Source organism: Moschus berezovskii, chromosome 16 (assembly GCF_049115385.1).
Source record: "Moschus berezovskii isolate FMDL1 chromosome 16, NW_MosBer_1.0, whole genome shotgun sequence".
NCBI lineage: Eukaryota > Metazoa > Chordata > Mammalia > Artiodactyla > Moschidae > Moschus > Moschus berezovskii.
Genome location: NC_142475.1, coordinates 19,311,304 through 19,335,719, shown reverse-complemented (window position 1 = coordinate 19,335,719; position 24,416 = coordinate 19,311,304). Strand labels below are relative to the sequence as shown.

The following is a 24,416-nucleotide window of genomic DNA, read 5'->3' as shown; positions in this document are numbered from 1 at the left end:
AGCCTCTGCAGTGGTGCTCTTTTGTGGGTATTCACATGGGATACAAATATTTCATGGGGCTTCCCTGATGGCTCAGTGGTAAAGAATCTGCTTGCAATTCAGGAGACACAGGCGTGCTGTGATTGATGGGGTTGCAAAGAGTCGGATACGACTGAGCGGCTGAAATGAACTGAACTGAAATGAGGAGATGTAAGTTTGATCCTTGGGTAGGGAAGATCCCCTGGAGGAGAAAATGTCAACCCACTCCAGTATTCTTGCCTAGAAAATCCCATGGACAGAGGAGCCTGGTGGGCTACAGTCCATTGGGTCACAAAGAGTAGGACACGACTGAGCGACTGAGTGTGAACACACACACACACACAAATATTTCACACCCTTTTCCCATTCCGAAAGATCATCCATATGCCTATTTCACAGTCCTCCTTTTTGCCAAACTTCCAGCTCCATCCTTTCTAATTCTCTGACCGTCTGGCTAAATCATTAACTACTACTTATGAGTTGGTATAGATTTGTACTTCTGGCTATTTTTCAGCCTAGACAAAGTGGATATTCATACGTACTGTAAAGTTCTACCAATGGGCAGGATTTTCTTTCTGTACTATTTTTCAGGGCCACTCTGAGTGAATATGCACCAGTCTGTTTCCAGCTAGTGCTGGTAATGTAATGAAGATACCCGAGCCTTTTTTGACCATTAACTGGTCACAGGGAGCTCCTTAAGAAGTCATGGATGTGGGCTGAGAAAGGGAAAGCAATGGAGCACAAGTAGTGGCCATAGGAAGCTGAGTCACCTAATCATATAACTTACTGTACCTTCCAGACCTGCTGGAGACCCATCATATATATATTGGTGACAAAGTGTGACTGCACTTAACTGATTCTATGGTGTGGGGGATCAAATGACACAGTTAATTTATGGTGGGTAGCTTAGGTCATGTGGTCATCAAGTGTCCAAGACCAGGAGTTCAAGAGCCTAGGAATGTGCTTCCAAGGGGAAAAATCAGCAGCTGTTTTTCTGAGGGAGAAAATCAGCAGAAAAGCCTGGTGTTTTTCCAAAACATTAGTATTCTAAGTTTTGATTTTTATATAGGGCTTGCCCCATTATTGTTAAATCATCCCCCTTTGTGGCGGGGGTTGGGGGGAATGAGCTATAACACTTTTAGGGAATCACGATGACATTTATTGGGAATGGAGGCCATAGCCAGTCAGCATCTTTCCTTTCACGTTTTCTTCATTGAGTTATATGTCTTCCTAGCTGACTTATTCTAGTATTGATTATAGAAATGTATTGAATATATTTTAACTCTCCTTCTCCAAATATGAGTCATTGTTGCATTATTTACCTATCATTCAGTTCAGTTCAGTTCAGTTGCTCAGTCATGTCCAACTCTTTGTGACCCCATGAATCACAGCACGCCAGGCCTCCCTGTCCATCACCAACTCCCGGAGTTCACTCAAACTCATGTCCATCGAGTCGGTGATGCCATCCAGACTCTTCCAGCATCAGAGTCTTTTCCAGTGATTCAACTCTTCACATGAGGTGGCCAAAGTATTGGAGTTTCAGCTTTAGCATAAGTCCTTCCAATGAATACCCAGGACTGATCTCCTTTAGAATGGACTGGTTGGATCTCCTTGCAGTCCAAGGGACTCTCAAGAGTCTTCTCCAACACCACAGTTCAAAAGCATCAATTCTTCTGCGCTCAGCTTTCTTCATAGTCCAACTCATATCCATACATGACTACTGGAAAAACCACAGCCTTGACTAGATGGACCTTTGTTGGCAAAGTAATGTCTCTGCTTCAGTTCAGTTCAGTTCAGTTGCTCAGTCATGTCCGACTCTCCGCGACCCCATGAATCACAGCAGAGTACATCATGAGGAACGCTGGGCTGGAAGAAGCACAAGCTGGAATCAAGATTGCTGGGAGAAATATCAATAACCTCAGATATGCAGATGACACCACCCTTATGGCAGAAAGTGAAGAGGAACTAAAAAGCCTCTTGATGTCTCTGCTTACTTCCCCTAAATTTGGAAAATATCAGAAGCTTCTTTAGATCCTTTTTCATGCTTCTAAGGAGTTTGTTAGAAGGATCTTATTTTTTAAAAAGTCAAGTTACTTTGTTATAAAACAAAACACAGGCAGATCCCCTCTTCCAAGTGCAATATATAGCTTAGTCAATTAGAAAGTGAAAGTCACTCAGTTGTGTCCAACTCTTTGCCACCCCATGGACTGTATAGTCCATGGAATTCTCCAGGCCAGAATACTGGAGTGGGTAGCCTTTCCCTTCTCCAGGGGATCTTCCCAAGCCAGGGATTGAACCCAGGTCTCCCGCACTGCAGGCAGATTCTTTACCAGCTAAGCCACAAGGGAAGCCCAAGAATACTGTAGTGGGTAGCTTATCCCTTCTCCAGCAGATCTTCCCACCCAGGAATTGAGCCGGGGTTTCCTGCATTGCAGGCGGATTCTTTACCGACTGAGCTATGAGGGAAGTCCAGCTTAGTCAATTACCATAAGGCAAAAGCATTTGTAACTACAACCAAAGTTCAGCAAGTAAAAATTACCACCCACTCCAGAAGCCCCCTCCATGTACCCCGTATCAATCACAACCCCTTACTTCCCTTCACAAGTAATCATTACCTACACGTTAACAGTGATCACCCAAATATGCATCCTTAGGTCCTGTAGTTCAGCAGCTTTAAAAAAATGAGTGTGCTTATTTAAAAAAAAAATGCTACAGCTTTCTTTTAATATATAGGTTCCTGCTCCATCTCTTTCTTTTCCTTATAGTTTATCTGTGGATGAACCCAGTCTGCTGACCCGTAGAGTTTCTCACGGTCATGACGCATTCCACTGATCCTCTGTCTTCTGTAGCCCTGTAATGTGGTAGCTGGATTTAGAGGCTTGATCAGACTCAGATATAATTCCTTTGGCAACATTCTAAGACTGTTCTTCCATCAGGAAGAATATCTGTCTTGTCCTTTTTATGATGTTAACTCTTGCTGATGCTCAGTGCTTGGATCCCTTTATTCACTGGGGCTGGCAAAATGGTTATATTCTATTTTAGACTTATTTTTTAATTTATCAGATGGAATACTTTCATAAGGAATTGCTTCCTCTCATCTACTTTTTGATTACCCAGTGGTGCTATTCACATAGGAGAGACAAGATAAATATTTGACTCTTCTATTTTCCAAGCATCAAAATCATGAATCTGGTTCCCTTTCCTCTTCCAGTAGTATACATATATATATATATATATGCATGACTTTGTGGACTTAAGCATATTTGATGTGTTCCATTTAATTGCAGTTATCTTTTTGAAACCTCAAAGCCTGACAGAAGCCTCTTAAAGTTGTCTCCTGTTTATTTTCCCCGGATGTCCTTTGTAGATATAAACTCCATGGACTGAAAAGTCAAGAACAACTTCTCTAGCTCAGCCTTTTCTCCATTCGTTTATGGCCTTAACTGACCAGGGCATATGTTTGAAGAGCGGGCACACCCTCTATAGAAAGAGAATATGTGCTTTCTGTTTACAAATATTCCTGGCTTTGTATTGAGAGCCTAGAGCACCGGCTTCCTGTTGGGCCATTCTCCTCTGAAAAGGAGATTGCTTTGCCAGTGTTGTCCACCTTTTCCGGAAAGATTTGATATTAATAGTTTTTCTCCAGAATGACTTGTTCTTCTGTGAGGCATGTGCTCTTGCCTAGTCAAACTTACCTACAATAGAATTAAAAACAGCTGAAAAACTGTCTTTTACTGCTCTCCCCCTGAAATTCCCTATGTAATCCAATAAATATCTGTAAATTAACCTTTGGGAAAGATAAATTAATCTTATTAAATGTGAGATTGCCTGAGGCTTCTTGGTGTGGGGTAGAAGGACTTGCTTTCAAAATGTGCTGTGCCTTGAAAATGTAATTTCCTATACCCAGTGGAAATTTATCACATCCCTCGCCTCTGGGTAACTTGCTTTTCCTTTAGTTCAAATGCTGTGTTTTCCGTTTTCATCCTCTCAAGCTTGGACGTTCTGAACTTTTTAATTCTCTCCGTTCTATTTCTGTGACAGTGGTTTTCGGGCAACCGAAGTGAGAAATTGATGATGAAACATTGACGGAAGAAGTGATACTTGACCTAGCATACAAAACAGAACCTCCCACAGGAGACAGTAAAGGTGGTTTTGAGAAGCTTATGGCATCAACACCTGTGACAGTTTTCTTTGGGTTTATATCGTTCATATTTTTAGGCTAGATAATATGGATTTTCAAAAATGGGTATTTTTATTGTGTAAGACTCTTCTGGAAAATGTCCCTTCGCTTCAGTTGTGTCTGACTCTGTATGACCCTATGGACTGTAGCCCACCAGGCTCCTCTGTCCATGGGATTCTTCAGGTAAGAATACTGGAGCGACTTGCCATTTCTTACTCCAGGGCATCTTCCTGACCCGGGGATCAAGCCCACGTCTCTTATGTCTCCTGCATTGGCAGGTGGGTTCTTTACCACTTTTGGTTTATATCATTCATGTTTTTAGGATAGAGAATATGGATTTACACTTATGGATATTTTTATTGTATAAGACTCTTCTGAAAAAGGTCTGTCTGATTCTCTGGGCTTCAGTTCTTAGCCTGATAGTCAAGGCCATTCACAGTCTTACCACCATCCTCCCTCTGAACACTCGGTGACTCCCTATTGCCTGTTGGACAGAGCATGCGATTTTCCTGCAGTTCCTATTTACCTCCCCAGGCTCATCTCCTTGGCTTTTCTGTGAGCACCTCTTTAGATCAGCTATATTAGATGGTTCCCATTTCCCTGGCATACCCCATGCTTTCCTGCGTTGGCTTTTGCTCATATAATTCCATTTGGAATGACCTTGCCTCCCATCTCTAACTGTAGAAATCTTACTATAATATCTTAACACCAAGTTGAAATTCCTTCTTTCCCAGGATTCTCTTCCTGATTCCTCCCAAGGAATTACTTCATTCCTCCTTTGAATTTCCAAGCAATTTGTTTATGCAGTTGCTTTGTACTGTTTTGTTATATGGTTAAAGATTGCTATTGCCATCCTTTACATATTTGCCTGATACACATGCTTATGGGATATAAGTAGGATGGACACATACCAAAATGTTACTGAGACAGTTCCAGTTTTCCTGGGCTAGTCTCAAGAGTGTGCGCTGTCCCAGTACCCTGTCTGGTTAACTCCCTGTTGCCTTCTCCTTAGGCTTCCCAGGTGATGCTAGTGGTAAAGAACCTGCCTGCTAAGGCAGGAGACAGAAGAGGTTTGGGTTCGATCCCTGAGTTGGGAAAATCCCTTGGAGAAGGGAATGGCTACCCACTCCAGTATTCTTGTCTGGAGAATCCCATGGACAGAGGAGTCTGTCAGTCCATAGGATTGCAAAGAGTCAGACACGACTGTAGTGACCTCCAAAGTATCTTGATCTGAATGGTGAATTAAGTAGTCACCCGTGGAATAAGTCACTGGGGGATTGGGGCTGCTTCATACTCATTCTTGAATTGCTGGTCATTTATCAGGAGGGGTGATGGAACCCACGTACGGTGGGCACGGGGGCAACAAAGTTCACAGAAAGGAGACTGCCTTGTGCTGGGGCAGGTCCCACATTGCAGAGGCCATCAGGAAATGCTAGAGATCAGTTTTGACTCCTCCCAGAGTCAGTCCTCCTCATGGCACTGCCCGGAGCTATTACTTTCCCATCAGAAAGTTAGATTCCCCGAGGATTTAATAAACAATCTCTCCCAACATGAAAAGCTGTGGGCATTGTTTCCTCCTTGGGTCATTGCAGTTGGAGCTTCAAAGAATACTTGGGTATTGTGTAGAATATTGAATATGCACGTGAAAAGGACTTTGTTTATTTACTTATTATTTATTTATTTTCCATTCCTTTTCATTTTTAAAATTAGCCTGCAGAAAAGTCAGCAGAACTGTACATGGTGATAGTCCCTTCAGTTTGCTCCGTGCACTTTTCCTCTCTCGCTTAGTTCATATTTATACACGTCGGATTAAGTTTGTGTTTAAGTACGCTGTCTGTATAAAAGTCCACATTCTCTTTTTGCATCATTTGCATATGGTTTGAGTACATCATGGTACTTCACCCCTAAATACTTCCACATGTTTCTTTTAAGGATATGGACATTCTTCTAGGTAACCGCAATGTCATTATTACACCTGAGACAATTAACAGTAATTCTACAAAGTCATCTAATACACAGTCCATACTCAAATGTCTTCAAACAAGTTTTGGATCTTGAATGCATTTGATCCATTATGTCTCTTTCATCTCTTTTAATCTTGTATAGTTTCTGTGCCTGTTTTTGGTGTCTGTGTATAACTTATTTTTGACATACAATGTTTGAAATCCTTACCCCCTCACCCTTGAAAGAATTTTGCCTTTACTCAGATTCTTTCTCCTCCTCTTTCTTCTAAAGAAAGTTGCTAGATCTGCTCTCTGCTTTTTAGGATTCCCTGATGAAGACTCCAAAGATGAATTAATGGGCTGGAGTGAGTGAGAGGCGGAAGGAGTTTGGTCCTGAGGCTTTAGAAAGGCCCAAGCGCCTCTCCTGTGGCCCGCCCCCACCCTGTCGCTCTGAAGTGTGGGGCCTTGGGGAGGAGCGGAAGGAAACTGGAAGAAATATTGCTGTGAGCTATGTATTAGATTCTTTTTAGTATATTTCCAGAACCAGGAAAGATTATGTTTATTAGTTACTTTTGGACTATGTTTTCCTTGAATATGACATTCCCCTCAGAATGAGGCTTCAGGGGAAGTCAGTATTTATTCTGCTCACACACAATCTTTTCAAAGGAGAAAGCATTAACACCCAGAGAGAGAGAGAGAAGGCTTTCTTATGCTGTGGTCGTAAGCCTTAGAATGTCTTAAGAGGATTTTAGCAAACTGCAGAGTTTTATCATCCAAATGGGGACATGTTTGAGAGTGAAACATTTATAGTGAATATGAAATAATTATTGATAATGAAAATATTTATTTCAGGCCATGTGCTTAAATCAGGTTGGTGTCAGGCAAACCAAAATATAGTGTTAAGCTGGTTATATAGACCTGCTGTTTGCACCACAATTTATCTTGTCTAAATGGATAAGAGTTAAAAATAAATGTGGAAAAATGAAAAAAATGAATGCAGGTACACTACAATGCATAAGTATTAGATTAAACCATATGAAACTCTTATAAAAGCAGCAATTTCATATCTATAATGATTTCAAAATTTGGGCATATCTGCTGTTTATTTCGTTAAGTAGTAAATCCTCTGAGGATAAGAATTGTCCATTTTTCATCCTGTTATTTGTTTTTTGTTCATTTTTCATCAAGTATTAGTCCCTACAGCATGCAAGCACTATGCTAGGTGCTGGGGATAGATCAGTGACACTGAGCAGGACACGTGATACCCAAGAGCAATGTAATATTTAGTTAGAACTGAGCATAAAGGAAAAGCATACTAAGTTCATGTTTGTAATTTGGTGTTGCAAAAAAAAATCAATTAAATGCCAGTTGAAGTACCAAATTATCTTGCTGCCATTTTTGTGGTACCCTAACAATTGATATCTGAAAACGTATGTCCCCCTGTGTACCCTCTTTATTCTGCCTTAAGGAAGAATTGCCTCAAAGACATGACACGATTTTTGCAAGGAACAATACAAGGAGCTTGTAGTAGAAGAACGATGTGGAAGTGCATTAGGCATCGTGGCTGCTCTGACTTAAGTATTTTCAGGGACCTGTCTGAGCTGCAAGAGAGGAAGTGATCCTTAATTGCTTGGTGGTAATGAGTGGAAAATTATTCATAGAAGCAATGAGGCCGGAGATACAATGCATTGGCTTAAAATTTTTATTGAGTGCTAGGCCTCTGGGGATGAACTTTGGATCTAAACTATTCCTAATTCACAGAGGTAAGTGTCCGCTGAGGATGGTGAACTTTGAACTAACCTACCTTTCCTCTCTGAGGAAATCATCTTGAACTTGAGACCCAATGGAGGGCAGCAGACCCTGCAGGGATCTGGCTGGAGCTCAGCAGTGGAGGAAGAGGGTAGGGTCAGGTGAGGTCAAGGAGTTTTCATCTTGAAAGAAGCAGAATTGTGAGATGGGCCCTTTAGAAGGTGAGATGGGAAGGTGTTGATCAGTTAGGACGCAGAGACCTGAATATCACAATGGAAACCAATCAGTGGAGAACTGTACACAGTTTGACAAGGCAGGAGTGTGGAGTGTGAAGCCAGACACCATCTTGAATATTGAGTCCTTTCTCTAAGTAACAGGGAGTCACTGAAGAGTGATATGAGTAAGGGAATGACGTATCAATCGTGTATTTGAGAAAGAGAAATCTCAAGGATGAATGAACTCATTGAAGACATCAAAAGCTGGAAAATCTTGCAGTTGTTCAGCAGATTGGGGATGAAGGTTTGATCTGAGATAGTGCAGTAAAGCGATAGAGTAAGAGACAAACATACTCTGTGAGCACAATCTATAGAATTTGGTTGTTGATGAAAAGAGGAAGTGGACGATGTTCAGGTTCCTCATTTGTGTGATTAATAAAAAGGGATAGCGGGATAGCAGGAGGGGGACTGGTTTGGGTAACACATGATGAGTTAGGTTTGTTCCTGCTAAGTGCTGGGGCTTCCCAGGTGGTGCTAGTGGCAAAGAACCTGCCTGCCAATGCAGGCGATGTAAGAGACTCAGGTTCAGTCCCTGGCTTGGGAAGACCCCCTGGAGAAGGGCATGGCAGTCCACTCCAATATTCTCGCCGGGAGAGTCCCATGGACAGAGGATCCTGGTGGGCAATAGTCCATAGCGTCACAAAGAGTTGGACATGACTGACCAACTTAGCGCGCACTCTGATAAGGGCTAAGTACCAGTAGGAGATCTAGCCTGATGTTAACTAAGTAACTGTTTAGTTAATATTTTCTGAAGTTGATGGAATTCTCTGAATATTTTTCATATGTTAATATGGTATCTATTGAGAGAGTTGGACGCATTCAAAATACTTATGAAAGGGTTCTTGAATTTTACAACTGACAGATTGCTTTATTTTGAATTACTCATGACAGGCTTTGTGTGTGTGTGTGTTTGAAAGACATTTGACTTTGTCACAGTTCTGAAAATATGTTATTTCTGGTATGTTTAGATGGTGGGTTTTCAAAAGCAGTTAAATATTACAACTAGGCTTGCTGCATTTTGTGTTTTTCCCTGTTCAGTTTCCCATTAAATATACAAGCATAACATCTGGTACTCTTATTTTTAAGGACTCTGGGAAAAGAATAGCAGTGATTAGACTGAGCACTTGACAATCATCCAGTTGTAATATTTTCGTCTAGAGTCAGGTCGAGGCTGACTGAAATGTCCATGTCAGGAGCAACACTGTGTAATGTTGCAGAGAAGCCACTTAGGAGAATTCCTAATATGGTTGGAGCATTCTTGAGATGCATGGAATAGCCCATTTGTGCGGTATCGTCCGAGATGGGAATGCAGCCCGAATGTATCCAGGCCGGGATGACAGAATCCCCAGAGCACTTCTTTTCTGTTATTTGTCACACTACAGCCCTGTCGGCTGATGATGACAATTATTCCTTCTTTGCTTCATTTGTCAATGGCAAATCCTTGGACCCTGAGCTGGAAAGTCCCTTTCCTAGTTTGAAAGTCATATACTGTACGAGGTGGAAGGGGCCTCGATAATTATCTTCATGGCAACCCACTCCAGTATTCTTGCCTGGAAAATCCCATGGATAGAGGAGTCTGGAGGGCTGTAGTTCATGGGGTTGCTAAGAGTCGGACACAACTGAGCGACTGAGCACAAACCCTTGGCATTTTTACAGATGAGAAAAATGAGACGCAGAGAGGATAAGCAATTTGGCCACAGCCATTCAGTTCTTTGGGCTTCCCCAGGGGCTCAGCAGTAAAGAATCTGCCTGCAATGCAGGAGACACAGGAGGTGTGTGTTTGATCCCTGGGTTGGGAAGATCCCCTGGAGAAGGAAATGGCAACCCACTCCAGTATTCTTGCCTGGAAAATCCCATGGACAGTGGAGTCCGGTGGGCTACAACCCATAGGGTTGCAGAGAATCGGACATGACTTAGCAACTGAGCACATCCAGGTAATTATTGAACCCTCTGCTCAGCTCCCCTCCTCGTTCAGAATGGGCAGGGAGGCAGCCTCCCTATTGCTTTTAGTTTGTTATTTGCCAGAACTTCAAGTCTTCCTTCACTTTATAAAGCCTCTGGGAAATAGTCTTAACTCCTTTGAAAGAAGAAAATACATGTTTACTCAGAAAGCTTATTTTTGTTTTTCTCCAAATGGATGTTTCTTCCAAGGCAATGTGGCTCCCCTGTATTCAGAGAGCTTTCACCACACCGCATGACATCTCTCTAATGGCCAGGGGTGCCCAGCTGGACATCTGTGCAACAGTTGAAGCAAAAGCTCATACATTTGGGGGCATGGCAGTGTCTCTAAACTCTGGAAAGGATGGATGCTACAATATGCTACCCAGCCCGTGGCCTGGATCTTTAGGATGAGTGATCCTGGGAACTTCCTTAGAAGCAACTGTTTATCAAGCCTTCAAAGGGATCCTTGATTCTTAAAATTAAAAATCTCAGAGTGCCACCCTGGGACTGAGCACCCCTGGGAGTCCTGAGCACCCCTGGGACTTGGCTGCCTCTGCTGGGCAGATGGGCGGTACTTGGAGCTCCGCACAGCCAAGGGAGGGGTGAAGGGAGGTTTGAAGATGAGTTGTGAGTGAGGAGAGGAAAAGAGCTCGTGTGGAGCTGACCATCTACTGTCTCGGCATGGTAGGGGAAGGACTCGGGGCCCTTTCCTCAGGGCCTCAATGTCTACTCGGCCCCAGCTCTCTCTCCAGACTTTCAGGCTTTGGTGTGGGTGGTGGGCGGGAGCAGGTGGTCAGCGTTGCTCTGGCTCGTTCATGTTGTGTGTGCTCTGAGATGCCAGGGGCTTGGGTTTAGAAAGCCAAGAGCCTTTATTTTGCCTGCTGGAATGTCTCTTCTTGTGAGGCAGTGGATGTTGCAGGAACCTCCTTCTGGAAAGAGGGAAGGATCTCAGGGGATAAGACAAGGAGGGAGAAGGATCAATTACTAGCTCAAAACACAATTCGACCACATTTGTAAGAGCTCGGTGAAAGAGAAACAGAGGCCATTGAGTGTGAGCTCAACCTGAGCTGTTTCCAAAAGCAGCAAATGAGTGCTGCTCTCTGAGCTAAGAGAATGATGAGAAGATGCATCGTGGTGGATTTCTCTCCAGTCTTTAGAGTAAACAGACTTTTTCTTGCTATGGCAAACTTAATTCTGTAAGAAAAAGGCCATAGGATACTGCAGCTCTGTGGGAACTCAAAGATGATCCGAGATGGACATGCTCTGTCCTTCCAGATCCCTTCTCCCCTCCTCTCCATGCTGTTCTGGGTCCTGGGAGGCTAGTGTCCATGGACCACATCAATCATGTATTTGGCCAGTAAGAGGTCTTGCTTTACCATCCCTTGGTTATTTCTTTAATCCTGTCTACATCTTGTAAATAATCCCCTTCATAAAAGCTCCCATTTGAGTATGTGATCTCTTTCTTGCTAGGACCCTGCACGGCTATATTGTTTAATCCTATGTGATCATTTAAGATGAGGAAACCGAGGCGCAGAGAGGCTGACTGGCTTTTCAAATGATGTCCCTTTCCTCATCCTTCCCCAGTCATGACTGAGTATTCACAAGCTGAGATCCCGAGGCTTTGGAATGCTGGGCTGAGAATGAGAAAACCTCTGACTCTAGAGTCTGCCCTGCTGTAATGTGATGACATGTTTCCAGGAAACTTGCATTTATTTAAAAGCTATGGAGAAGGCAATGGCAAGCCACTCCAGTACTATTGCCTAGAAAATCCCATGGATGGAGGAGCCTAGTAGGCTGCAGTCCGTGGGGTCGCTAAGGGTCAGACACGACTGAGCGACTTCACTTTCACTTTGCACTTTCCACTTTCACACATTGGAGAGGGAAATGGCAACCCACTCCAGTGTTCTTGCCTGGAGAATCCCAGGGACGGGGGAGCCTGGTGGGCTTCCGTCTATGGGGTCACACAGAGTCGGACACGACTGAAGTGACTTAGCAGCATGTCCTTATAAGTGTTATTTTATGTGGTATATGGGGCTTCCCAGGTGGCTCGGGGGGAAAGAGTTCGCCTGCAATGCAGGAGACATAGGCAGATGTTCGTTTGATCCCCGGGTTGGGAAGATCCCTTGGAGGAGGGCATGGCAACCCACTCCTGTATTCATGCCTGAAGAATCCCATGGACAGGAGAGCCTGGCGAGTTACAGTCCATAGGATCCAAGAGGCAGACACAACTGCAGCGGCTGAGCATGCGTGCACACATGTGGTGTATACACATAATGGGGTATTATTCAGCCTTCAAAACAAGGTGATCCTGTCAGAGGCAATAATGTGGCTGATCCTTGAGGTTGTTATGCCAAGTGAAATCAGCCAGTACTGCATGATTCTACTTAGCCAAACTATCAAAAGTTCAAACTCATAGATGCAGAAGGCAGAGTGGTGGGTACCAGGGGCTGGGGGAGAAGGAAAAGGGGAGCTGCTCTTCAATGGGCATGAGGTTTCAGTTATGCAAGATGAATGAGCGCTAGAGATCTGCTGTACAGCATCGTGCCAGTGGTTAGCCAGACTATATTTACACAGTTAAAATTTTAAGAAGGTCGATTTCATGTTTTTATTTTTTTAACCAGAAAAAGTAAGCACAAAAGGTATTGGAATAGGTTAAAAAGTAGTTAGAGAACGGAGTCCCTCCGGGAGGACACTGTCCATGGGGCGCGGCTGGGTTGGCAGAAAGGAAGGAAACGCCTCCTTCCTCCAGCAGGGAAGCACCTGCTGCAGGGCGGGACTGGGGATGAGGGTGGGCTTCCTCCACCCTCCTCGGCTCATACCTCCTGCACCCTCCCAGCCCCAGCAGGCGAGGAATCAGAGCTGCTGGTCATGCCTCTGACCATGAGTGAGCGTTGAGTGTGTGTGTGTGAGAGAGAGAGAGGGAAGGAGAGGGAAAGAATGAGTTCACATTCTTCCTTTTAGTAACTTTCCCAGGTTCTCCTGAAGAGTCTCTTTTGACCTCTCATATTTCATTGCTTCTAAGACATGCTTTATTTTCCTCACATTTTAATACTCTGATGCCCGGATGTGTCTGACACCGAAAGCATCTTTTATTGCGACTGGTCAGGTGGTGGCTGTGCTGTAGCTGCACTTCTGGTGTGTGCGTGAAGTTGGTAGTTCTGGGGGCACAAGACGAGTGAAACCACTCATTGTTTCAGCCCGTGGTCCATTCCATGATCACTGGAGAGAGGAATGTGGTCCCAGGTGCTGACTGAAGTCTTCTGCTGGCACCTGTTAGTAAGATTTTCTTGCCAGCATCAACACTGTGGAAAGGTATCAGAACCTTAGAAGGAAATCCCAAATGCAATACTCTTTTAAGACATGTTGCATCACTGAGTTTCTTGGTGGCACAGAGGACAGTATTGTGTGGAAAAACACAGTCATTGGACCCTGTGACAAAAGTGATTCAGAAGTGTGGGTTTTGAATGTGATGTCTAAGTCAAATTAAATTGGAGCACCCAACCAATTTATTTCACTAATATTTTTATGTTTTCCTTTTTTATGAGTATAATAAAACCCGCTTACCCTATTAGTAAGGCCTTTTCAGTAAATACAAGATAAAAATTCTTAATCTTACTATTGTATAACAGTTTAATTTGCAACCATTTTTTTTCTTTCCTAACGTTACATAAAATAGCGTTGTCTCTCGCAACCAGTGAATCTTAATCAGTGAAATATGGTAATGAAGTAGGAAGTTGATTATATTATCATTATGAATCAAAAGATGAGTTGGAAAGCTAAGAACTGAGGAATGAGTTTAGTAATCCTTTGACTCCATAAATATTTATTCATTGTCTACTATGAGACCAGCTCTGGGATTGGCATGAGGGTACAGCCGTGAACAAAGCACATATGATCGTTGGGCTCACAGGGAGGACAAGATATATTGAATAAGTAGTTGCGTGTATGATATCATAGGGAAGACTTGCAGGTTTCTTTGGAAGTATAAATAACGGAGCTTAATGTGGTCAAGGGGAGCAGATGGCCCAAGTGAGGAAGTGACACTTAAATGGAGAATGGAAAGATGGGTAGGAGTTAGCCAGGTGGAGGTGAGTTGGGGAAGGGGAGGGTAGTCCTGGTAGAGGGAACCATGTGTGAAAGCTGGGACCTGGCAGGGAGAGACTGAAGCAAGTCCAGTGTAGCGGGAGCCCAGATAGTGGTACGGGGATGAGAGACAGGCTAGAGAAGTAGGCAGGCCTCAGATGACCAAGGGCCTTATAAGTCATGCCAGGGAACTTGGCCTTCATCCCATGGATAAGAGGAGCTTATGGGAAGGGTTTCAGGAGGGGTGTGGTGTGTCATGCTCAAGTTTTAGAACTTCGCTTTGGCTGTAATGGGATGCTGTGAATCAAGGGCAGATGAAGGGAATGTGATAGTAGTCATCTTCACTGAACAAGGGATGTGGTAGCTGGGAGGGGGAGAAGATATCAAATGAGGCAAGAGAATCCTGTACCAAACAATAGTCCCCATCACTGACAGCTTTCCTCAGATATTATATCCGTAGTTGCTGATAACCTATCACAATAACTTTCTTTCTTTTTGACAGAGTGACTTCTTCTGACTTGAGCTTGCAGTGTGCTTTGAGAGATCCTCTACCAGGTAAATGCAGAACAAATTTCCTCAGATTTATAAACCACTACTTTCTCCCAAGATTTCCTGAGACCAAAATCCAACATCTTATTTAATCACTGCAACAGACCTGTAAGTTAGGTTTATTTCCGTGTTATATAGGAGGAAATTGAAACATAGAGAAGTTAGACAACTTGCACAGAGGAGTTAGATCAACATGCACAAAGGTGTTCATCACACCATAAACTGTACTTGCCAGATAAAGCAAAACAAGAGGAGAGAACTAAAATATCCAACAGTAGGCAAACCGTTAAATCATTTGATGAAGTTACCTTAATAATAGTCTAGGTGAGATTAAGAAGTTTTTTTCCTGTTCTTCATTTGCTAAAAGCAAATTAATTATTTTCGTTATTGAATTTTATTGAATGCTTTTCTAATCTACTAAGCTGTAAAAATGATTTTTATTCTTTATCTCTTCATGGTAATTTCTATTAGTCGATTTTCTAATATTAAACACCTTGCATTACTAAGATAAAACCAACTTGGTCATGATGCATTATCCTTTCTATCTTTAGCTAAGATTTAGTTTTAGTCCTGAGATTGGATACAGTTTTCCTTTCTGGTATTTTCCTTGCCAGGAATGGTTTTCAAAATATTGGAATTACTTGCTACTTGAATGTTTGATGATAAAGGAGTAAAACATTTGAGTCCTGTTGTTTCCTTTGAAAGGAGAATTTTTACCTGCTTATTTAATTTTTGATTTATTTACATTTTCTGATTTCTTCTTGAGTCAGTTTTGACAAATTTTGGTTTTGGTTATATATTCATTCTCTGTTGTATATATATGCAGCAAGGGAATGTCTGGATCAGGGGGGTAAGTATACGTTCAGTTTTAGCAGATAATATCAGTTTTTCAGAATGGTTGTATTGATTTAAAATTTACATGCTAACTGGGAGTATATGAGACTTCTGATTGCTCTGTATCCTTTTCAACACAAGGTATTTTCTGTTTTGTTTGATTATTTAGTCTGTGCTAGTGGGTGTGAAGTATTACAGGGTTGTTGTAGCTCTGTATTTACTTGTAGACTAATGAAGTTGGGTACTTCTTCATATGTTAATTGACTATTTGAATATCTTGTTTTGTCAAAAGCCCTTTCTAGTCTTAAAAAAAGGCCAGGTCTTTTGAAAAAAAAAATTGGGTTGCTTTGTTGAGTTGTCTTAATGAATTATGGATATTTTTAGTAATATGTGTTCTGGATTTGAGGTCTTGTTAGAATATATATGTTGTAAACATCTACTTTTGTTTCCTGTGGTTTACAGTTTCACTCTTTTTGTGGACAGAAATTCCTTTAAAATAGTGTAAATTATCCATTTTTTTCCCTTTGTGGTTGGCACTATTGTACTTATTTAAGAAATCTTGGCCTTATTCTAAGATCACAAAGAAGTTGTACATTTTCATCTGAAAGTTATATTATTTTTCTTTTACATTTGAGCCACAATACATCTGGAATTGGTTTTATTGTGTACGATGGGAGGTAGAGGGTCAAGATTGATTTTTTCCATGTGGACATGCACTTGATCAGGAGCCATCCTTTGGTCATAGCTCTGTTTATCTATTTGTTTATCTTGGTTAGGCTCACAAAGGTACAATGAACACACAGAAAAATTCATTCTCTTGAAACTGATGGTTTGATAAGCTTGAACAGTTCTATAACCACCACCACAATCAAGATGCAGAACATACCCAACCTCTGAGATAATGCTCCTTTGTAGTAACAATCACTCATCTGATTTCTGTCCCTAGATTTTTTCTTTTTTTAGAATACATATAAATGAAGCCATAGAGTATGTAGACTTTTGTTTCAGATTTCTTTTTAAAAATCTCATGAATCTCAAAAATTCATCCCTGTGTGGCAGTACCAGTTGTTTGTTCTTTTTTTTAGAGTAGAATTCCATTGTGTGGATGGACCACAATTTGTTTATCCATTCACCAATTGATGAACATTTAGATTATTTATAGTTTTTGGCTCTTATGAATAAAGTTTTTCTAATTGCTCACTTTGTCAGTCTTTGTGTGGATCTATGTTTTAATTTCTCTTGGGTAAATTACTAGGAGTAGGTTTATTGGGTCATATACTGTGTAGCAAGTATATATTTAACATTATACAAAAAAATCCCTCTAGCTGTTCCCAAAGTGATTGTGCCATTTTGCATTCCATTCAGCAATGTATGATATTTTAGTTGCCCCATGGTCTTTCTCCAGATGGTGCTAGTGATAAAGAATTATGCAGGAGATATAAGAAACTTGTGTTCAATCCCTGGGTTGGGAAGATCCTCTGGAGGAGCACATGGCAACCCACTTCAGTATTCCTGCCTCGAGAATCCCATGGACAGAGGAGCCTGGTGGGCTGCAGTCCATAGAGTTGCAAACAGTCAAACACGACTGAGTGACTTGGGACACACACAGTCTCTCCAGAACTCGGTATAATCAGTCTCCGTAATTTGGGCAACATGAGTTGGTATGTAGTTTTATCTCATAACTCTAGTTCTTGTTTCCCTAATCATTAATGACGTTGAACATTTTTTCATGTGCTTCTCTGCCATCTGCCTGTCTTCTTTGGTGGAGTGTCTGTTCAAATCAGTCACCCATTTTAAAAATTAAGTCATCTATCTTTTCATTTTTGCTGCTGCTGCTGCGTCACTTCAGTCGTGTCCGACTCTGTGTGACCCCATAGACAGAAGCCCACCAGGGTCCCCCGTCCCTGGGATTCTCCAGGCAAGAACACTGGAGTGGGTTGCCATTTCCTTCTCCAATGTGTGAAAGTGAAAATGAAAGTGAAGTCGCTCAGTCGTGTCCGACCCTTAGCGACCCCACGGACTGCAGCCTACCAGGCTCCTCCATCCATGGGATTTTCTAGGCAAGAGTACTGGAGTGGCTTGCCATTGCCTTCTCCATTTCATTTTTATGCTACAATAAACTATTATTCCAGATACAAATCCTTTATCAAATGTGTGCTTTTCAAATACCTTTTCCCAGCCCGTGGATTGCATCATTCAAAGAGCAGAAATTTTTAATTTTCATAAAGTTCAGTTTATCATTTTTTTCTTTGCTGGACAGCAGTTTTGTGTCCTAAGGAATCCTTGCTAAAACACAAAGATGTTCTTTTCTTTTTTTCTAGGAATTTTATAGCTTTTTAAAAAGCTTTTATTTTTAATTGAAGGATAATTGCTTTACAATTCCCAGGTGGTGTGGTAAAGAACCTCAGCCAATGCAACAGAGGTAAGAGATGCAGGTTCGATCCCTGGGTTGGGAAAATCCCCTGGAGGAGGAAATAGCAACCTACTCCAGTATTCTTGCTTGGAGAATCCCATGGACAGAGGAACCTGGTGGGCTATCGTCCATAGGGTTGCAAACAGTTGGATAAGACTGAAGTGACAGCACATTGTGTTGGTTTCTGCCATATATCAACATGAATCAGCTGTAGATATATGTATATCCCCTCCCTCTTGAACCTCCCTCCCACCCCGTGCCACCACTCTAGGTTGTCACAGAGCACCGGATTTGAGTTCTCTGTGTCATACAGCAAATTCCCACTGGCTATCTAATCTTACATATGATAATGGTTATGTTTCAATGCTTCTCTTTCAATTCATCCCACCCTCTCCTTCCCACATTGTGTCCACAAGTCTGTTCTCTAGGTCTGCATCTCCATTGCTGGCCTACAGATAGGTTCATCAGTACCATCTAGATTTCATATATATGCATTAATGTATGACATTTGTTTTTCTCTTTCTGACTCCCTTCACTCTGTATAGTAGGCTCTAGGTTCATCCACTTTATTAGAGCTGAGTCAAATGGCAGAGTACTATTCCACTGTGTATATGTACCTTTTTATGGCTGAGTAGTATTCCATTGTGTATGGGTACCACAACTTCCTTATCCATTCATCTGTCGGTGGACATTTAGGTAGCTTCCATGTCCTCAGTTCAGTTCAGTCGCTCAGCTGTGTCCCACTCTTTGCAACCCCATGGACTGCAGCATGCCAGGCTTCCATGTCATAGCTATTGTAAATAGTGCAGCGATGAACATTGGGGTACATGTTATTTTTTTCATCCTGGTTTCCTCAGGGCATATGCCTAGTAGTGGGATTGTTGGGTCATATGGTAGTTTTATTTCTAGGTTTCAAGGAATCTCCATACTGTTCTCCATAGTGACTGTATCAATTTGCATCCCCACCAACAGTGCAAGGGGGGAATGCAAATTTCTCCGTACCTTCTCCAGCATTTGTAGATTTTTTGATGATGGCTATTCACACCAGTGTGAGGTGATACCTCAAAGTAGTTTTGATTTGCATTTCTTTAGTAATGAGGGATGCTGAGATCTTTTCGTGTGTTTATTGGTTATCTGTATGTCTTCTTTGGAGAAGACATTTTTATTTTATTTTTTATTTTTTGGCCCTGGCATGCAGAATCTTAGTTCCCTGACTAGGGATCAAACCTTTGCCCCCTGCAGTGGAAGCTCAGAGTCTTAACCATTGGATCACCAGAAAAGTCCCAATCATAGCTATTTTAAAGTCTCTGATTATGCTAGTATCTGGGTCATCTCTCTGTCTAGTTCCATTGGTGGCTTTATTTTAACAAATGGTTGCTTTACCTTGGTCTTTGAATGTCTTCTTAATTTTGACTGATGTTGTTGGTAGAAGAGCAGTAAGTAATAAAATTGATAACACTGCCACCCAGAAATGGGTGCACTTCTTTTGCAAGATGGTTAATGAAACAGTGGTTTAGTTCTTTGTTGGCAGCTGATAAGATTAGTAGCTGGAAATTTGGGTGCGGTTGGATTCCTGATTGTTGTCACTTTTTCTTGCCCACCAGACTGCAAAGTTTTCCAGTCATGGACTGAAGTTACTTCATGCTTAGTGTGTGGCCTGGTGTGCCAGAGAGTTTTTCTCACTGTCTAGACTCTGACCTCAGCTTTCAGCGGACACTCCACACTCAGAGCGAAGCTCAGGGCTAAGCTGTGGCCATGCTGGGGGCTTCCCTGTTCTTCTGCTCCACCCTCAGTCTTGGGCAGGCCTTGGGGCTTTGCCCGTGCTCCTGTTCCTCTTCATGGCTTTCAGATTCTGCTTGCTTCTGTAGGTGGCTTGGGTAGGAGAGCTCCCTGCAATGGTAGCAGACTTCTTCTTTGTGTCAGTGCAGGATCCTTGGCGTGGGAGTCCCTTGTTCTGCCGTCAGAGCAGGACCAGCAGCTCCAGTGTCACCTGAGAGCTTGTTAAAAGTACAGAATCGCAAGTCCCACGCTCAGACCTGATGAATCAGGATCTGCATTTTGACGAGATCCCTGAGGGAGTCATGTGTACTTTGAGAAGGGGTATTTCACACAATCACTGATTTCTTTACTTTCTTTCTGCTGCTTCTTTCTCTTTTTTTGTCAACTGTGTTTTTCATAATGAGATTAAGATCCTTCAAAGTCAAAATATTGTGAAAGTAACCCTACTTTAAGGATATACAAGGTTATGTGCACACATATTTAAATTAGAACATTAAAAATTTTTTTCTAGTTAAATTATTGCATTTAATTGAACAATTACCACTGATATGCATATTTAAATCTTCTTAATTTCAAATACTTTTTTGAGCTTTGCACTCAACAACCTTGAGTCTTTCTTGTAGCAGGGATTTTTCTGTTGCTTCCTCTTATAAAAAGGGGTTTCTTAGACTTTTGAAGCCTGCCTCCTAGGGGCAGTTCTGTCTTCCTCTCCACCTTGGGTTCAGCTCAAACAACACGTTGCTCCGTGGAATTTCTATTGATGCTTCACAGCCTGACCTAAAGGGTTCTAGCAAGGACCCACCCCTCTGACAAAGTTCTTGCCAAGAAACCCTCAGCTTTTGAATCTTTCCAACTTTGAGTATTTTACTGATGCAGTGATGCGGCTGTGCTGCCAGAATTTTAGTTTTCTCTATTTTTTTCTCAACTTGCAATAAATTTTACATTTAATTGATTTAAACTTAATTTAATGTAAATTTAAAATTTACATTTAATTTTACATATATCCTATTTCTTAATTTGTTGTCTTTCCTTTGATTTCATCAGGAAGGTTGGCCAAGATTGCTGGATTATACCATCTGCTTTCCTTTTGTCTTTACCTTTGCTTTTGTATCCCAGTATTTTAAGGCTTTCCCTTTCCCCTCCCTTTGCTTCCTCCCTGCGACCCCAACCCCATATGCCTTCATGAGAGACATCAAGTCAAAGAGTTCTGGCTATATCATTAACTTGTTTTAATATATCTTGTTCAACTTGCAGCCATCATGGAAGTATTCCAAACAGATGGACAGAGAGGGGCACAAGGTCATGCCTCTTAGCTGAGTGAGCCCAAGTGAAGAGTTGCCCTGGTTTCCTGGGACTAGTGAATTATGCTTTAATCTCAGTGGTCACCCTTAGCTGCAAGGGAGCCTGGGAAATATGTCTTAGAGTTGGGCATATTGTTGTTGAAAAAGAAATCAGGGCTGTGTTTGCTATGGGTAGAGAACTAGATGCAGATATCAGACAGGGAGCTAAATATCAGCTTCATTCCCAATAATCCTAGATTGGAGGATGAGCTTAAATTATGGACAAGATCAACTAGAATCAGGTATCCTATTCCTTTTACTGCTGAAGATTTCTTTCATGGGAAAGAAAAATACATGCTGCTGAAGCCAGAAATAGAGAGAAGGGAAGATGTCCAGACCTCCATGCACTTTCCCTCACTCTGTCTGAGCAATTCAAGGAGTCACTCCCTTGAGGAGGAGTGAAGGGATGTCGTGAAGGGTAGAGGTCACCTTCCAACAGTTTTAAGAAGACAAACGATTTTGTTTTATGTTCCCAGGCAGGAATGCTGGGAAGGAGAGAATGATGCCCCTCCTAATAATTGTTAAATATACATGTGTGTCACACACACACACACATAATGTCTTATTGTGTATTATGACATTTGTGTTATATTTATTTCTTTATATATTGGGTTGGTCAAAAGGTTTGTTTGGGTTTTTCCATAAGATGTTATGGATACATCTTATGGAAACACCTTTTTCCATAACATGTTTTCCATAAGATGCAATGAACCCAAATGGACCGTTTGGCCAACCCAGTATTTCCCCCAACTCCTACTTCTAATGACCTTGTAAAATTGATAGTAATCTCTTGCAATAGTTGAGAAAAGGGAGAATTCACATGTGTTAAAGTTGTGAAACTCTTGAAAAGGAGATGGGGATGAGCCTCTTATAGATCTGAAAGGTTTTAAGAATTGTTTCAGGTTGAGAAGAAGGGTGATTCAGGGCAAGTAAACAGCGTTGGGCTGCAGCCAGTAGACTTCTAGCTGCTTGGGCAGCTTGCTGCAGGATTCTTTATGATGGCCCCTTTACTGCTGCACAAAAACCAACCAACAAACTGCTGCCTCCACCCCCGCACCCCCCGCCCCACCTCCGCTCCCAGCCCGAGGGTTTTGCTGCAGAATCCCTCAGTGTGCAGCAGGGTCCCTTCAGGCCGCTCTTCTCGTAACCACCCCTGCTCCCTCTGCAAAGCTCAGCTCAGGGCTGAACTGACTGCTAATTGTTGCTGCTGATTGCTTTGCTGACAGTACTTTGTGGCTATTCTGGTTTTTCTCGAGTGTTCCTTAATTAGAGGAAGTGACATTGTGTGCTGTCCAATCAGCCTCTTGCCAGATATTATTACATCTGTGGGATCATCGGGTGACATTTGGGCTTGGTCCTGCCAAGCTGGTGTGAGGATCGTGGCCTGTGGTGCAAGTTGGCTTGGCAGAGTGGTGGTGCCCGCCAGGCTCAGAGACAGTGCTGCTGCTGGTGGGAGGGAAGGGCGTTCTGCTTTCCCAGTGAGGCCTCAGAGACCCCGGGGTTCACTGGGGCCCCCGTTCAGGCAGCAACGTCCTACTGAAATCTGACACCTCACAGGGAACCTCATAGAATTCTGTCTTCTCTTTGAAACATGCTGTTTCGGGATTTCTCTGATATTTGCCTTTCTGGCTAATGTGGCGACACCCTTTCATTTTCCCCTGGGGAAAATACAGACACGACCTGAGGAAGGCTACGGCTTGGTGAAGTATTAGGGGTGGTTTGCCATGCAGTGTAGTGAGCTCTCACTACCTTGCTTTAATTGCCATAAAGAACCATCTTAAGTTGTAACAATTCTGAATTATAAAAGAAGTTTGAAGAGATTTACAGCTCTGAACTCTACCAGATTTAACTTTTGGCAGCTATTTTTTAAGGCTGTTTGGTTGAGTGCTTTATTTTGGAATAACTGTGTTTATTTGCATATAAACCATGTGCGAAAGTTAAAAAAAACTCTATTTGTGTAAGTATCAGTATGGACCCTTCTGTTTTGATATTTTTGTTTTTGGTATCAATTCAGTGCAGCAAGGATTGATTGAGCCTGCTGAGGTGTCCTTGAGCTTAACAAAGCAGCCTGAGATAGAGTCCCTCCTTCAGGGAACTTACATTCTAACTAGGGAATCAACTTTCTCCGGTGGTCCTTTCTTCATCGTTTTGTTGAAGGCATCTTCACGGTTACATGGCTTTTCTAAGAATGTTAGAGCAGAGAACACAGAATACAGGATTATCCAGGATTCGGTTGGAAAGATAACAGAGATATTGAGGGGTCTGTGGAGAGAGTCAGAGAAGGCAATGACACCCCACTCCAGTACTCTTGCCTGGAAAATCCCATGGGCGGAGGAGCCTGGTAGGCTGCAGTCCATGGGGTCGCTAAGGGTTGGACACGACTGAGTGATTTCACTTTCACTTTTCACTTTCATGCATTGAAGAAGGAAATGGCAACCCACTCCTGTGTTCTTGCCTGGAAAATCCCAGGGATGGGGGAGCCTGGTGGGCTGCCGTCTGTGGGGTCGCACAAAGTCGGACACGACTGAAGCAACTTAGCAGCAGCATAGAGAGAGCATAATCATCTCATGTTGGGTACAGAGGGAAGGGAGGCCAAGGAGTATGTGTGGGGTTGGATAGGGGTTTCATGAAGATGGAGAAAGTGGTTCATGGACATGATGGGTGGAAGCTGAGGCCAAGAGGGCTTCATTAGGCCAATAAAGAAATGGGGAGCAGCTAAGAGGCAAGAGAAAGAGAACAAAATGCTACCTGACTCTTTCCAGTGAGTCTGTTTTGTCTCCTCCACCAGAGGGTGTAAAAGGGCAGGTATGACATTTCTTTTGTTTCTTCTTCAGCTCCTGGTTCACCATGTTGCTCAGAGCACGTGTTTCCTAAATATTTCCAGAAGAACTCCAGCTTACTCATGGACTTTCTTTGGAGTCATAGATCAAATTTCTTTCACATATACAGAAATGACTGGGCGGGGGGGGGAGTCATTGATTCATGCAAATGGCAAGTTTCAAAGTGACTCCTGATATAATCTGACAATAGTGTAAACACGCACGTGTATACTACCCACAGTGAAGGGGAAGTCTCATCATCTGACTCTTGTTCAGTACTTCCAGGTGAAGGCCATCTCCCTAACCCTAAGGCCATCTCTCTTTAGGGAGATGGCCTGAGGAGACTTTCGAGAGTCCTGTGTGCTGGATGTGATCCTGCCTTACCCAGAAAGCCAGACGCTCCTCCTTCTCATAGGCCAACAGTTCTCCTTTCACTCTGCGTGATTTTGCAGGTGATGTCCATTTGAAGGCCCAAATGAACAGCTTAAACTTC

The 24,416-nt window shown here is 42.5% G+C and overlaps 1 protein-coding gene across 4 annotated transcripts in view; it reads left to right on the top strand.

The window, feature by feature from the left end:
• NCALD (neurocalcin delta) overlaps positions 1–24,416 on the top strand; it is a 481,050-nt gene that overhangs the window by 137,957 nt on the left and 318,677 nt on the right. For 2 of the 4 annotated variants that reach the window (XM_055432078.2, XM_055432074.2), the window contains exon 2: positions 14,692–14,744. The gene's annotated coding sequence lies outside the window, so the exon portion shown is untranslated. Of the gene's footprint in view, positions 1–14,691; positions 14,745–24,416 lie in introns of those variants that run through there. The other 2 variants (XM_055432079.2, XM_088844702.1) reach the window with 1 other exon arrangement.